Raw genomic sequence first — 13,384 nt, forward strand, 5'->3', positions numbered from 1 at the left:
AAAGAAAGTGGGGATCATGATACCTGTGTCCTAGAACTGTGATGAAGACAAAAGAGAGTAGATAAAGTTCCTGGCATGCAGTTTGTGTCTCTGGCTTTACCAAGTTACTTAGTGTCTCTGGGCCTTAGTTCCTCATTGATAAAATAAAGATCTGCTTTATAAGTTTGTCATGAGGATTAGATGAGCTAATAGATATCAAGTGTTTAGCACAAGGCTTAGCTTTTAGAAAAACATAGCCAGGCATGGTGGCTTGTGCCTGTAAGCCCAGCTACTTGGGAGGCTTGGGCAGGAGGATTGATTGAGGCCAGGGGTTTAAGATCAGCCTGGGCAGCATAGCATGACCCTGCATCTACAGTTTTGTTTTGTCTTAAATTAGCCAGGCATAGTGATGTGTGAGTGTAGTCCCAGTTGCTTTGGACGCTGAGGCAGAAAGATCACTTGAACCCAGGAGTTTGAAGCTGCAGTGAGCGATGACTGCACTCCAGCTTGAGCAGCAGAATGAAACCACATCTCTAAAAAAAAATTTTTTTAAAAGAAAACACAACAACTGGGGCTTATATTATTTATGACTCCCTAAATTCCTGCAGGAGATCAAAATATGATTTTCACAAATCTAAAAAACATGGCTTTTATAAAATATAGAATGAATATATATCAAAATCTTATTATTCAACTCATTAAATAATGAGGGAACCAATAAGATGGCAAAGCCGATTTCAATAATATTTGAGATATTGAGAGTAAAAGGAAAAAAAAAACAGACAGGAGCTGTTCAAATAAGATTGGTAGTTAGGTACAAAAGTGGTTAATGGTCTACCTGGCAATAAAACCATAGCTTATCTTTTCTACCAGGAAGAAGTTATTTCCATCTCTGTAGAATGAAAGTCTGCATGTTAATAACATGTGATATTCAGTGTCTTGCCTTTATTCAATAGTAAATAGCAAAGTCAAACATAGGTAAGTTTTCCTAGAGAATTAAATGATCCTTGGTGAAACTGGATGCATCAGCGTGTTACTGAAAGGGCAATGCAGAACACTGCATCCAAACATTGCATAAAAGCCCAGCATGGTGCCACATGCCTGTAGTCTCAGCTATGCTGGAGGCTGAGGCTAGAGGATCACTTGGGCCCAGGAATTTAAATCCAGTCTGGGCAACATAATGAGACTCTGCCTTAAAACAAACAAACAAACAAACAAACAAATATCACATGGAAAGCTCATAAATACAATTATGATGTGTCAATTAAAAGTAAAGTTTATTAAAGGCATGTACTCTTTTTTCTTGCTTTATTTCCAAATTTTGAAATTTTTTTCCTTAAGAGAAGTAATTCCCAATTGTTGAAGAGACATTTGCTGATTTTTTCACGGTGACCTGAGGAGAACAAGTAAGGTTTCATACTCTCTATGTTATCACTGTCTGTCTGGGGTAGGTGTCTGTGGGCAGAGGTGGGTGGGGTGGGAAAAAGGGGGAGTGACTTGACAAGTCGATACAGTCGTCTTTTGGTATAAAAGGAAGGATTGTTCCCGTACCCCATATACCGAAATTTGTGAGTAAGGAAGTCACACCGTGGCCCCTGCGGAATCTGCGTATATAGGAAAACCTGGCCCTCAGTATCTGTGGGTTTCCAATCCAGAGAATGTTGTATTTTCTCTTTTCTTCTTTTTTTAAATTATTATCTCTTTTTTTTTTTTGAGACAGTCTCACTCTGTGGCCCAGACCAAAGTGCAATGGCGTGATCTCAGCTCACTGCAACCTCCACCTCCCAGGTTCAAGTGATTCTCTTGCTTCAGCCTCTCAAGTAGCTGAGACTACAGGCGCCATACAACCTGTCTGGCTACCTTTTGTATTTTTAGTAGATATGGGGTTTTGCCATGTTAGCCAGGCTGGTCTCGAACTCCTGACCTCAGATGATTCACCCACCTTGGCTTCTCAAAGTGTGAGGATTACAGGTATGAGCCATCACGCCCAGCCAGAACACTGTATTTTCAATCTCTGTTTGTCTGGAAAACAAAAAAAAATCCATGTATAAGTGACCCTGTATAGTTAAAACCCATGTTGTTTGAAAGCCAAGTGTAACTGTTTTCACTATGTGAAAACGATGACGGCCATCCAACCCTGGAAAGACGTCCAGGGAAGTGGAAAGATGAGGAGGCAGGTGAGGAAAGGGGAGAGACCTTGCAGACCCAGGGATCGCTGAGAAATGGCACAGAGATAGGGTGGGGATCTGCATAGCCTGGAAGCTGCAGGTGGCTCCTCTGGCCACAGCAAATTTCTCATGTTTTCACAGATGAGAGGTTAATTAACTCACTTCAAGTCCCAGGGTAGTGAGTGGAAGGACTGAGATGGTAAAAAAATCCATTCTCTCCCCACATCAGCTTTCCTCTCCTTGCTTTTTAAAATCTGCCTTCCAGGGACAAAGGTCTGCGCTCAGTCATTTGCACGTTAGTGTTAATTTAAACCAGTACTTTGCTTCTCCTGGGGCATTTTAAATTTTCTGCCTTGTCTTTCTGAGCTGGAATGAAAGGTGTTGACCTGCATTAAAGGAGAATTCTCAGCAAGAGGAGTGGGGCTTCAGGGGAGGGAGCCTCCTCCCGGTCCCTGAAACCCCAGCACCCCCAGACAGACAGGCTGAAGCTGTTTAGCCACCTACAATCAGAGAGAGAGACAGGAGCAGGTAGAGAACCTGCCTGCTTTATCACCCAGATATCAGCTTCTCTTACAAGCCAGTTAGGTTTAATGAGAAAATGTAGGCCTCCAGGCCCGAAGATGGAGGTAACAGGATCCTCTGAAATATTCAGACTTATCAAATTGGATGTGGTTTAATTGCCTGAGAAGTTATTATAGACCAGCCCCAGCCTGAGCGGAGCCTGAGATCATTGGTGATAGGTGGATGGTGGAGGGGGGAGTTGGGGGAAGACCGGTTAAACTCAATAACTCTCATTATTCCATACTTTAAAATTCTTTATTAGTGAAGTATCTGATGTGTATGGCTGGGAAGAAGATATGTTTCATTTTACTCAGCATGTAAGTAATTCATAGTCAGAGGCGACCTGTCCACTTCTCTCCCATGATGGCTTGTTCAAATCTGGCAGGCTCCTGACATTTCACTGAGTCTTGCCATTGCCTCCCCGCCACCACCGCTCACATCGCCTGCTCACAGCCCATCCTTGCAGGCTACAGGGCTCCTCTTCCTTCTCCCAATCCCAGCTCAGGTCCAGCTGCAGCTTTCCTGAACTTCTCTGGGCATCAGAGGGGACAGTGTGGTTTTTGTCTCTCCATCAGTCCTTTCCTCTTCCATTCATTTAATAGATACCCATCTTGAGTACCCTCAGTTTCCTGTTCTCCTGGAACTTTCATTCTAGCAGAAAAGCTGTTCCTCCTCCACTCCAGTCATGTACTGGAGAAGGAACCACCACTTTACATGAAGCTATTCACTTACTCAGTCAAGAAGTACTACTGAGAGCCTGCTACATGGCAGGTACTGGTGGAGGCACTTCAAGGGCAATAGAAAGAAATAGACAAAGCTCTTGCTCCCTTGGAATTTACCTTCTAAAAAGGTTAAGGTAGACGATAAACAAATAAACCTAAGATGTAAGGTAGTCAGTTTCAGGGAAAGACATAAAAGGGATGGTAGTATGAAAAGTAAAAAGTTCCTCTTCAAAGTTTCCCTTTTTGTTAAAGATTAAATAATAATATGTTAGAAATAATAGTTTCTTTTAAAAACTAACTTCCTTCAAGCTTCCTTGCTTTTTACTAATAACTCTTTGTTAAGCCCTATGTAGCTGTTAAATTTAGTAAGGGAATATGTACATTCTATGTCCTTCTACTTTTACCAAGTTATTTGTTCTGGCCTATAGCCTGCTCAGACATGTCTGAACATGCTCAGGCATTTCCCGGTTCTATGCCTCTTCCTTATTTGGAAATGTTATTATTCTCCTAGTTTTCTGTCAACAACCCCCTTCCTTTCTTTGTTCTGCATCATGTGTTTACCTATTTAGGAAAGTTTAAGTTTTTAGCCAATTGGGTTCAGTCTAGGTTGTGCTGTCCAGCTCCAGTCAATAGAGATAGGATGCAGCAGTAAGGACCCAATGCATCAGGGATAAACACTTCTGCTTTTCTTTGTTTAATGTGCTCTCCTGGCAATCAGACTTCTGAGAAGCACCCTTTCTGCATAAAGTAAAATTGCCTTGCTGAGAAAAGTTCTTTGAGCATGATTCTTTTCAGCACCAAGGAACAACAGTGGGGTGGGTGGCACTAGCATAGATACAGCGGCCAGGGAAGCACACTCTAACATGGTGGAATTTGGGCAGACCTGAAGGTGGTGGATGGGCAGTTTACAACACATGGGTAGAGGGCTTCTGAGGGCCAGCACAAGCCATCACGGTTGTTCTTTGAGATAGTTAGGGCAGTTTCCATGGTCTTATCTGTAGATGAAGAAACTCAGCTTCAGATAGATGACCTGAAGTGATCCATCAGAAACCACAACACCCAGCATGGAGCCCACAGCTTCCCTTTGTAGAACTGTCCAGTTGTTGCAGAGTGCCTTGGTCTTAATGGGTCTAAAGCTCTTGGTGACATAAAGGCTTAACTTCCTTTTCCCTCTGGTCCCTGGAGGTCGCCCAATGTCCTGGTGAATCACCTGGGACTTCAGAGCTCTGCCACCTGGGCGTGAAGCTCAGGTCTGCTCTTGGTAGTGAAGTGTGATTTTTGGGCAAGGCTTAACCTCTTTGACCATCTGTTTCCTCATCTGTAACATGGGGATATTCACAGAACCTACTTGTAGGGCCATGGTGAGGATTAAATGATGAACACTGCTGGCAAACAGGAAATGCTATATAATTATGTGTTCCTAGCAATATACACACTGCACATCCTCAGTCACCGTGTGTATTCACTGAGGTAGGGGCCATGTGTGGGTGGGATTGTGTTCCCTAAAAATATATATCAGCTGGGCACAGTGGCTCACACCTGTAATCCTAACACTTTGGAAGGCCAAGGTGGGTGAATTACCTGAGGTCAGGAGTTCAAGATCAGCCTGGACAACATGGTGAAACCCCATCTCTACTAAAAATATAAAAAATTAGCTACATGTGGTGGTGTGTGCCTGTAATCCCAGGCATATGCGAGGCTGAAGCAGGAGAATGGCTTGAACCTGGGAGGCTGAGATTGTGCCACTTTACTCCAGCTTGGGCAACAAGAGCAAAACTCCATCTCAAAAAAAAAAAAAAAAAAAAAAAAAAAAAAAAAGATACGTTGATGTGCTAACTTGAAGTCCCTGTGAATTCAGGAAACCAAAATATGTACTCTTAAGATACTGAGGATTGTTAAGTCAACTACATTGCAAATGCAGGGGAACTCTGCCTGGGCCTCTGCTTGCCTGACTATGGACGTGAATCCTTTCTTCCTTAAGACACAGCACTTGCTTATCAGCCCAGAGAAAGCACCTGCAGGCACCAGGAAAATCTAGGAACAGATTTTACTCTCTTCCCACCTTTTCCCACCTTTCAAACACTGAAACTGCTCTCCCCTTTGTCTTGTCACTAGATGGGATTTACAGCTCTTTGTTAACCTATTATTTAAGCAAGACCTCTAAGCCACTAGCTTGAGAGAGAAATACTTTTGAACTAAGGCCTCTCCTGCATGATAGGTGGAGCTCGCATTAATACATTTCTGCTTGTTTCTCTATTGTTAATCTGACTTTTGTTTTCCAGAGAGTGTCTCAAATAAGAACGTAAGAGGGGAGAAATTATAGTTTCTCCCCTACATGAACTATTGGATATAGGGTCTTGGCAGGTGTAATCAAGTTAAGGTGAAGTCATATTTGATTAGGATAGGCTGATGGTTATTGTCCTTGTAAAATGGGAAGAGGCCAGATGTGGTGGCTCACACCTATAATCCCAGAACTCTGGGATGCCAAGGTGGGAGGATTGCTTGAGGTCAGGAGTTCGAGACTAGCCTGGGCAACCTAGCAAGATCCCATCTCTAAAAAAATTAAAAATTAGCTGCCCCTGCAGCCTCAGCTTCTTGGTGGGCTGAGGCAGGAGGATCACTTGAGCCCAGGAGTTCAAGGCTGCAATGATCTATGATGGCACCACGGCAACCTCAGTAACAAAGCGAGACCCTGTCTCTTAAAGAAGAAAAAGAGAGGAGAAAAAGCAGAGACACAAAAAGAAGGCCTTGGGATGATCAATGCAGAGACTGGAGCCGTGCATCCACAAGCCAAAGGACCACGAGGATTGTTGGCAACTCCAGGCTTTGGAGGGAGCATAGCTCTGCCGACACATTGAGTTCAGACTTCTGGCCTCCAGAACCGGGAACGAATAACTTTCTGTTGTTACCGCAGCCCTGGACAGTAGTACAGGTGACATGTATTGCTCTTCTGAAGAGGTGAGTGTCTAGAGCGGCAGAGATCTGGGTCCTGGCACATGCTCTTTAGGAACCCAATATCCTTAGGGACCTGCTGGTACCCACAGTTCCAGAACCATAAGACAGGATCCCCATGGGCCAGTTTGGAAGCAGAGAGACAAAAGTGGAAGAACCCTTCACTTCTGCTTGGGATTAAGCCCTTTAGTTGAAGCCTTGTGACTTCAACTCTGTAACTTCTAGAGGACATCTTGTGGGTCAGTGTGACGTACAGAAGTTGTACCTCACGACCTTTTCTGGACAACATACCAGCACTTATGAAGTTGTCTGGTTAAACACAGATGAAATCAGAAATACAGGCATTTGCCATCGCTTAACCACAGACCAGACTGAAAAATGCGAGGAAGAAAGAATTGGTAGGATGTGGGCAGGATTTGGTCCTACATACAGAGGACTGACTCCAGACAGGGAGCAGATTCCCCTGGCAGCCTCCGACCTCTCAGTAAAAATATCAGTACTGGTGAAAATGAAACCTCACAGGCAGATGCAATAGCATTTCCCCATGGATACGTAGAATTATTGCATCATATGGGTGGAAGGGACTTTAAAAGCCAACCTGTGTCTTATAACCTGTGTCTTGTTGAAAGCAAGAGCTTTGGAGACAGACTGATCCGGAGTTGCCCCCGGCTCCTTGACTCTAGGGAATGTCAACTCTAAGCTTTGCGCCTTGGGTTTGCCTCCTTTTTTGTAAAACAGGCCAAGGCACTAACTGCTGGGCTTTGAAAGGGCTTATAAAATGGTTAGCATAGTTGCTGATTCATCACAAATACTGAGAGAGTCTTATGACTTTCAGTATGAGGATTGTTATTTCATCCAACTCCATAGCAATGCTGCCTTCCCTTTGTAAAGTGGATCCTGCCTATTTTCAAATGTTGCCAGCCATGGCTCTCTGAATACTTCTTAGAACCTCCTTTGCTGAAGGAAAACAACTCCTTATAAAGAAGCTTCCTTTGGCTGAAATTGCCCTCTACTTTGCAGCATTGGTTCGTTGGTTGGTTGGTTGGTTTGACACAGAGTTTCACTCTTGTCCCCCAGGCTGAAGTGCAATGGTGTGATCTAGGCTCACTGCAACTTCCACCTCCCAGGTTCAAGCAATTCTCCTGCCTCAGCTTCCCGAGTACTGGGATTACAGGCACATGCCACCACACCCATCTATTTTTTGTGTTTTTAGTAGAGACGGAGTTTCGCCACGTTGGCCAGGCTGGTCTTGAACTCCTAATCTGAGAGGATCCACCCACCTCTTCCTCCTAAAGTATTGGGATTACAGGTGTGAGCCACTGCACCTGGCCTTTGCAGCATTGTTAAATGGTTAGGGGCATGGACATGGCCTCCCATTCAAATCCTAGCTCTTTCACTTAGGAGCTTGACGTCCGTGAGCAAATTATTCAGCCTTCCTGGTAACTAATGATCACAATGGTTTATTGCTCAAATTGCAGTGCCTCAGTTTCCTCAGCTGGGGGATGATGATGATGATGATGACAGTATCTACCCCATTTAGTTGCCATACAGTTTGAATTAGGGAACATACATAAGGCATTTAGAAGAGAGCTAGACATATAGCAGGTGCTCAATAACTAGGTATTACTGATGTACCTTCCATCCCTGAATTTCATCTTATTATGTCCCTCCCAAGATTTGTTTTTAATCTCAAAAAACTACATCTCAATTAGGCCAGAGACCATCAAAACACCAGCCCCAGCCCTGGAATCAGGACGGCTTCATGGGCACGTGACCTGTGCCCTTGACCAGGACCTCGTGCTCAAGGGCTCCACTCCTGCCTTAATACTCTTCAGTCTCCATCTTGAAGTTCTTTTTTTTTTGAAATGGAGTCTCGCTGTCGCCATGGCTGGAGTGTAGTGCCGAGATCTCGTCTCACTGCAACCTCCCCCTCCTGGGTTCAAGTGATTCTCCTGCCTCAGCCTCCAGAGTAGCTGGGACTATAGGCACGTGCCACCATGCCCAGCTAATTTTTAGTCGAGATGGGCTTTCGCCATGTTGGCCAGGATGGTCTCGATCTCTTGACCTGGTGATCCACCTGCCTCAGCCTCTCAAAGTTCTGGAATTATAGGTGTGAGCTACCATGCTCAGCCTCCATCTTGAAGTTCTTAATACTTTTTGAATGAGGGGACCCACAATCTCATTTTATACTGGCTTCAAAAATTCTATAACTGGCCCTGCCTGAAATACTGGCATCACTGATCTCCTGCATTCATGTGTGAGCAAGGTTAGCAGGCACCACATCAGCAGAGCCTGGTTCTCCTCCTAGCCCTGTCTTCCAGTTTGTGTAGCAGCTTGGCAAGCTTGGGGCTCGATTGTTCAGGTCAACCCCTCCCTTTTCTCCCACCCATTCCTCTCCTCCTTGTCCCCTGGTTTCTACCCTTCCTTCCAACTCTCACTTCTGCTTGGTAGTCAAGCTCAGAGTTGTTTGCCCTGCTCCAGACCCAGGGCCTGGGCCACCAGAGGGATTCACCTCCTCCTTCTGGCTTGCCTCTCCTTCCACTGGTGATGGTGGAAATATTTTTGCTGGCTTGCAATGGTGAGAATGACACTGTCTTTGAAGGAATGGAAACTCATACGGTTTGTAGAGTAAGAATTCCAGTTTCTTGGCCTAGAGGTGGGTGTGAGGATTAGCAGGGGGTTCCTGCTGAGAGCTGCTTGAGTGAAGGATCAGGGAGCATGGGGCTTTGCTCTCAGTTACCAAGCAAATAAGAATAATCTCATCTCATGTATCAAACAGGAGAGTTGGCTCACCCATCTTTTCCACGAGGACAATTCCCCAGGGTCTGTCGTTCTCTCCTTCTCTAGTCTCTAAGACAAAATGGCATTAATTCTCAGCAGACACAGCCACCACCAGGAATTGTTTGGTCCTGCTTGCTCCTTAAGAAAATCTGCAAGAGAAAGGAAGTAGATTCAAGATGAAACAAAGCTGTATGTCCTTTACAATGCAGAAAAGGGGACTTGTGCTTGGAGAAGACTCTTGTCTCACCAAATGGAAGACAGAGGCCAGGAAGACAAGGCACAAGTGGCGGGGGTGATGCAAAGCTAGAAACACTTCACTGGCTGTCAGGATGAGAAGACTGGTCACCCGGAGCTCTGTCTGGGTCCTGAGGGCATCCCCAGGGTTGGGGCTCAGCCAAGATTGCCTCAGTAAAGAGGGGGAAATGAGGCCTTGGAATTCCTTTCATGCTGCTTAACTGCCAGGCCCCCTGGGTTCTTGCAATCAAGCACAGAGCCCAAGACCCCTAAGCACTGCATATGAGGCTAGGGATAATCCTCCTTCCATTTCACACTGAGTGAACTGGCTCTCAACTGGAAGAACTGCTTCCCAAGGCACACTGGGCCTGATTCCTTTAATCACCACGGGGGCAAAGTCTCTTCCAGGTTCCCCTGGTAATCAGACTCCTCACATGGGCTGCGGACTGGCCCAGAAGGCCTCTCCAAGCAACTGCCCACTGCTCCATGGACTGAGAGCCTGGAGGTCTGAAGGAGAGTCTCTGCAGTTAGTGACAGTCTGCAAAGCCCAGCACATGTCACCAACAGAGGCCCTAGAGACAGAAAGATCCGTTGTTGCTAGAATGTTTACTCAGCCACTGCAGAGAGTCAGAAAGGCAGCTGTTCTAACTGCACCACGCCCCGGGATGTAAAACTGGGACTTGATCCAGAGGAGGCTGGCAGGGCATTTACCTGCCTCAAGGTCAAGCCTTGGGCTGGTTATAGTGAATCCCAAGTTTCTTTTCAAAGAATCAGTATGTCAGTATGTTCAGCTCTCTTATTCTTTAATACTCTATTTTAAAGTTTAACTTCCTTATAATTTCAGTAAACAACCTTCTCCACTGGTTCTAAGTAGTAGTTCACATCTGTTCTCCCACCGCGTCCCCCACTCCATCCTGACTCATCCTGGTCACCTGCTCCAGTCACCTGCTCTGGTCACCTTCTTTGACCTAGGTCACCCCTGGATACCTGCTCTGACCCTCCTGTAACCGTCCTTCCCGCCAAAACACCCATCCTGCCACTACAGCTTGGACCCCTGCTTTCTTTAAAATAACCAATTGAGATTAGTCTAGCTTGTGCAGTCTAACCCTAGCCAATAGGAGAATGACATAGCAGTAGGGACGACCCCCATCAGGCATAATTACCCCTTCCCCAGTTGTCCAAGCGTGTGGCCACTATTGCTCCATCCATCAGCTGCACCCTTCTATAGAAGTAAATTGCTTTGCTGAGGGGATTTATTTTTGAGTGCTATTTCTTCTATGACATCAAAATATTACTTATAACAGGCTAGGGTCTTTAAGTTGGCGAGCTCATTCTGGGGCTCAGGAATGCCATGGAGACTTCACCTTGCAGGGCTGATGGGTGGAAAAGGAGAACCCCAGCTCCTAACAGGCACTGGGGTGGTGGCAAGAAGAGACCAGGCTTGGTTAAAGGGACACAGCTTGAGTCTTGACATTGCCAATGCCCTGGCTGAGTGTGGCTGGGCCACTTCCCCTCTCTCAGCCTCACTCCCACGGGGCTGGAGGGGCTGGAGGGGCTGGAGCAGCTTCCTAAGGGAGCTTCCAGCTCTGGTTTTTGATGATTTGAGTTTACAGTGTCCTAAGCTGCAGATAGCATGTGGGGAATGAGGAAGCTGTACAGAGCTGACTGGTGATTTCCCCAGAGAGTCCAATGCTATTGGGGAAGCTCCTACTACCATAGACAGCCTGGGTCCCACATGGCAGACCTCGGCCTTGGATCAGCTGAAATGTGTAGAGGGAAGTGAGATGAGCTCATTAGATTCACCTGTGCAAATCAGCGCCTTTCACAGCTGAGTGTCCTGGGGAGAGGAGGGTTGAGAAGGCAGCTCAGCAGGGCAGGAAGCCCCACATCCGAAGGCCAGGCTGACACCAAAATGAGGCTGGAAGAAGCATATTTAATGACACAGAAAAATGTTCAGTGATAGGTTAAAAAAAAAGCAGGTTATAAAAAGCAGCATATGTAGGACGATCCTCTTATGGGAAAGAAATATTTCCCTCTAAAAGTATACACACACACACACACACACACACACACACACACACACACACACACACGGGGAGAGAGAGAGAGTGCCTAATATTCAAGCAGTGATTATCTAGAAGTGCTGGGATTTCCTGTGGCTTTTATTTTCTTCCTTTGTGCTTTTCTGTATTTTCCAAGCATTTTGTCATCATTTAAAAAGGACTTTCATAGAAAGACTTGGTGTATTAACCTATCAAATACACTCATAGACACCCCCTTTTCCCAGGGAAGGTCCTACCCACAGCCCTACCGAGGGTCCAGTCCTTAGGCAGCCAAGTCTCAATTTATGCACACCTATAGTAGCTTTGAAATTTCAGGATTGGAGACACTTAAGAAGAAAATCTGATTGGAAAGGAGAAATGGAAGTTATATTTAAAATAAAGTTAAAACAATGTCAATTGTCCATATGAAGGAATGGGAGAAAGTCTAGAATGCCCTCAGTCTTCTCCTTGGGGTCAGACATTAAACCTTCCTGCATGCTCATGCCCCATCTCTATCCTGATTGGACAGGGGTGATAACTGACCCGAGCACAGCCAATTCACTGCGGAGCCTATGCCTTACACAGAAAAGGTGGCTGGGTCATCAAATGCCTCCTTGGCAGATTTGAACTGAGAAATTAGGGAAGAGCCAGGCGGTCAGCAGTGGGAATAGTAAATGAAACGCTGTAGGGAGAGGGAGCAGGAGCAGAGTAAGAGCCATGAGGAGATACAGATGGTGTGCATTATGAAAAAGTAGAAATAGTTACTAAAATGGATAAACAAAAAGCGTGAAAAAGGCAGAGATATGAGATTTTTTTTCCAAGATGGAGTCTTGCAATGTTGCCCAGACTGGAATGCAGTGACAATCTCGTCTCACTGCAACCTCCACCTCCCAGGTTCAAGCAATTCTCTTGCCTCAGCCTCCCAAGTAACTGGGATTATGGTGCCTGCCACCATGCCCAGCTAAGTTTTGTATTTTTAGTAGAGATGGGGTTTCACCATGTTGGCCAGGCTGGTCTTGAACTCCTGACCTGTGATCCACCTGCCTTGGCCTCCCAAAGTGCTGGGATTACAGGCGTGAGCCACCATGCCTGGAGTTTTTTTTTTTGAGGTTATAGAGATTAGAGGAAAGGACAAGTCAAATGGTAACAAGAATAGCACAGAACAAAGTGAAAGAGACCAGGGTAGCCCCATTTCTTCATTTGAGTTCCCTCAGAAGCAGACTCTGAGACAATGGTTTTAGTGCAAGTGGTTTATTTGGGAAGTGGTCCCAGGAAACTCCAGAACAGGACTGGGGAAGTGACACCAGAAAGGGAAGGCAGCCCGTAAGTCATGCATTACTGAGTCAGCCACAGAAGGCAGCGACTGGAGCTTAACCCAGGGGGAAACTGTGTAATATGCACACCTTAGAACACTCCCCAGCCAGGAGGTAAGGGAGTTGGGCTTTCATACAGCAACTCCTGAGAGTCTTTGGTTGAGGACCACTCCCATAGCACTTCATTCCCAGGAATTCAAACTCTGTGCTTGTGGAAAGAGCTGCCTTCCACGGCTCCAGGAAAAAATCCCCTTGTCACAGCGATGCAGATATACTGGCAGCTTCAGAAGCACACTGAAGCTCTGAGGAATACAGATGAGGCACTGGGAGTGTCTGCCTCATCAAGAGAGAAGAGCCATAGACAGACAGATGGATCCTACAGCCCATTTGAGATGGTGAGAGAGTGCTAGCCCTGAGTACTTTCTTTTTTACAGCTTCTTGGCTCTTCTGCTTCACGAAGTATGCCCCCAAGACTTGAGCCAACTGGAGGGACCCCAACTTGGATGAGGAACCTGGGAAGAGGCACCCTCTCTCCTCTAGGGCTTCACGCCCTCCCCAGCCTCCCACAGGGATAGAACTGTCGTATATTATCTGGGGTCACAAGCCATAAAAGATTGTCACGTTGGATTGAG

The 13,384-nt window shown here is 45.8% G+C and overlaps 1 long non-coding RNA gene across 1 annotated transcript; it reads right to left on the minus strand.

Moving 5' to 3' along the window:
- Positions 1-1,917: 1,917 nt before the first annotated feature.
- LOC118152103 (uncharacterized) lies at positions 1,918-11,326 on the minus strand. The gene is made up of 3 exons (XR_004740452.2): positions 11,201-11,326; positions 9,176-9,312; positions 1,918-2,001 (listed from the first exon to the last, which is right to left on the minus strand). It is a non-coding gene; the product is annotated as an uncharacterized LOC118152103 (long non-coding RNA).
- Positions 11,327-13,384: the final 2,058 nt, after the last annotated feature.

Source organism: Callithrix jacchus, chromosome 3, assembly GCF_049354715.1.
Source record: "Callithrix jacchus isolate 240 chromosome 3, calJac240_pri, whole genome shotgun sequence".
NCBI classification, from domain to species: Eukaryota; Metazoa; Chordata; class Mammalia; order Primates; family Cebidae; genus Callithrix; species Callithrix jacchus.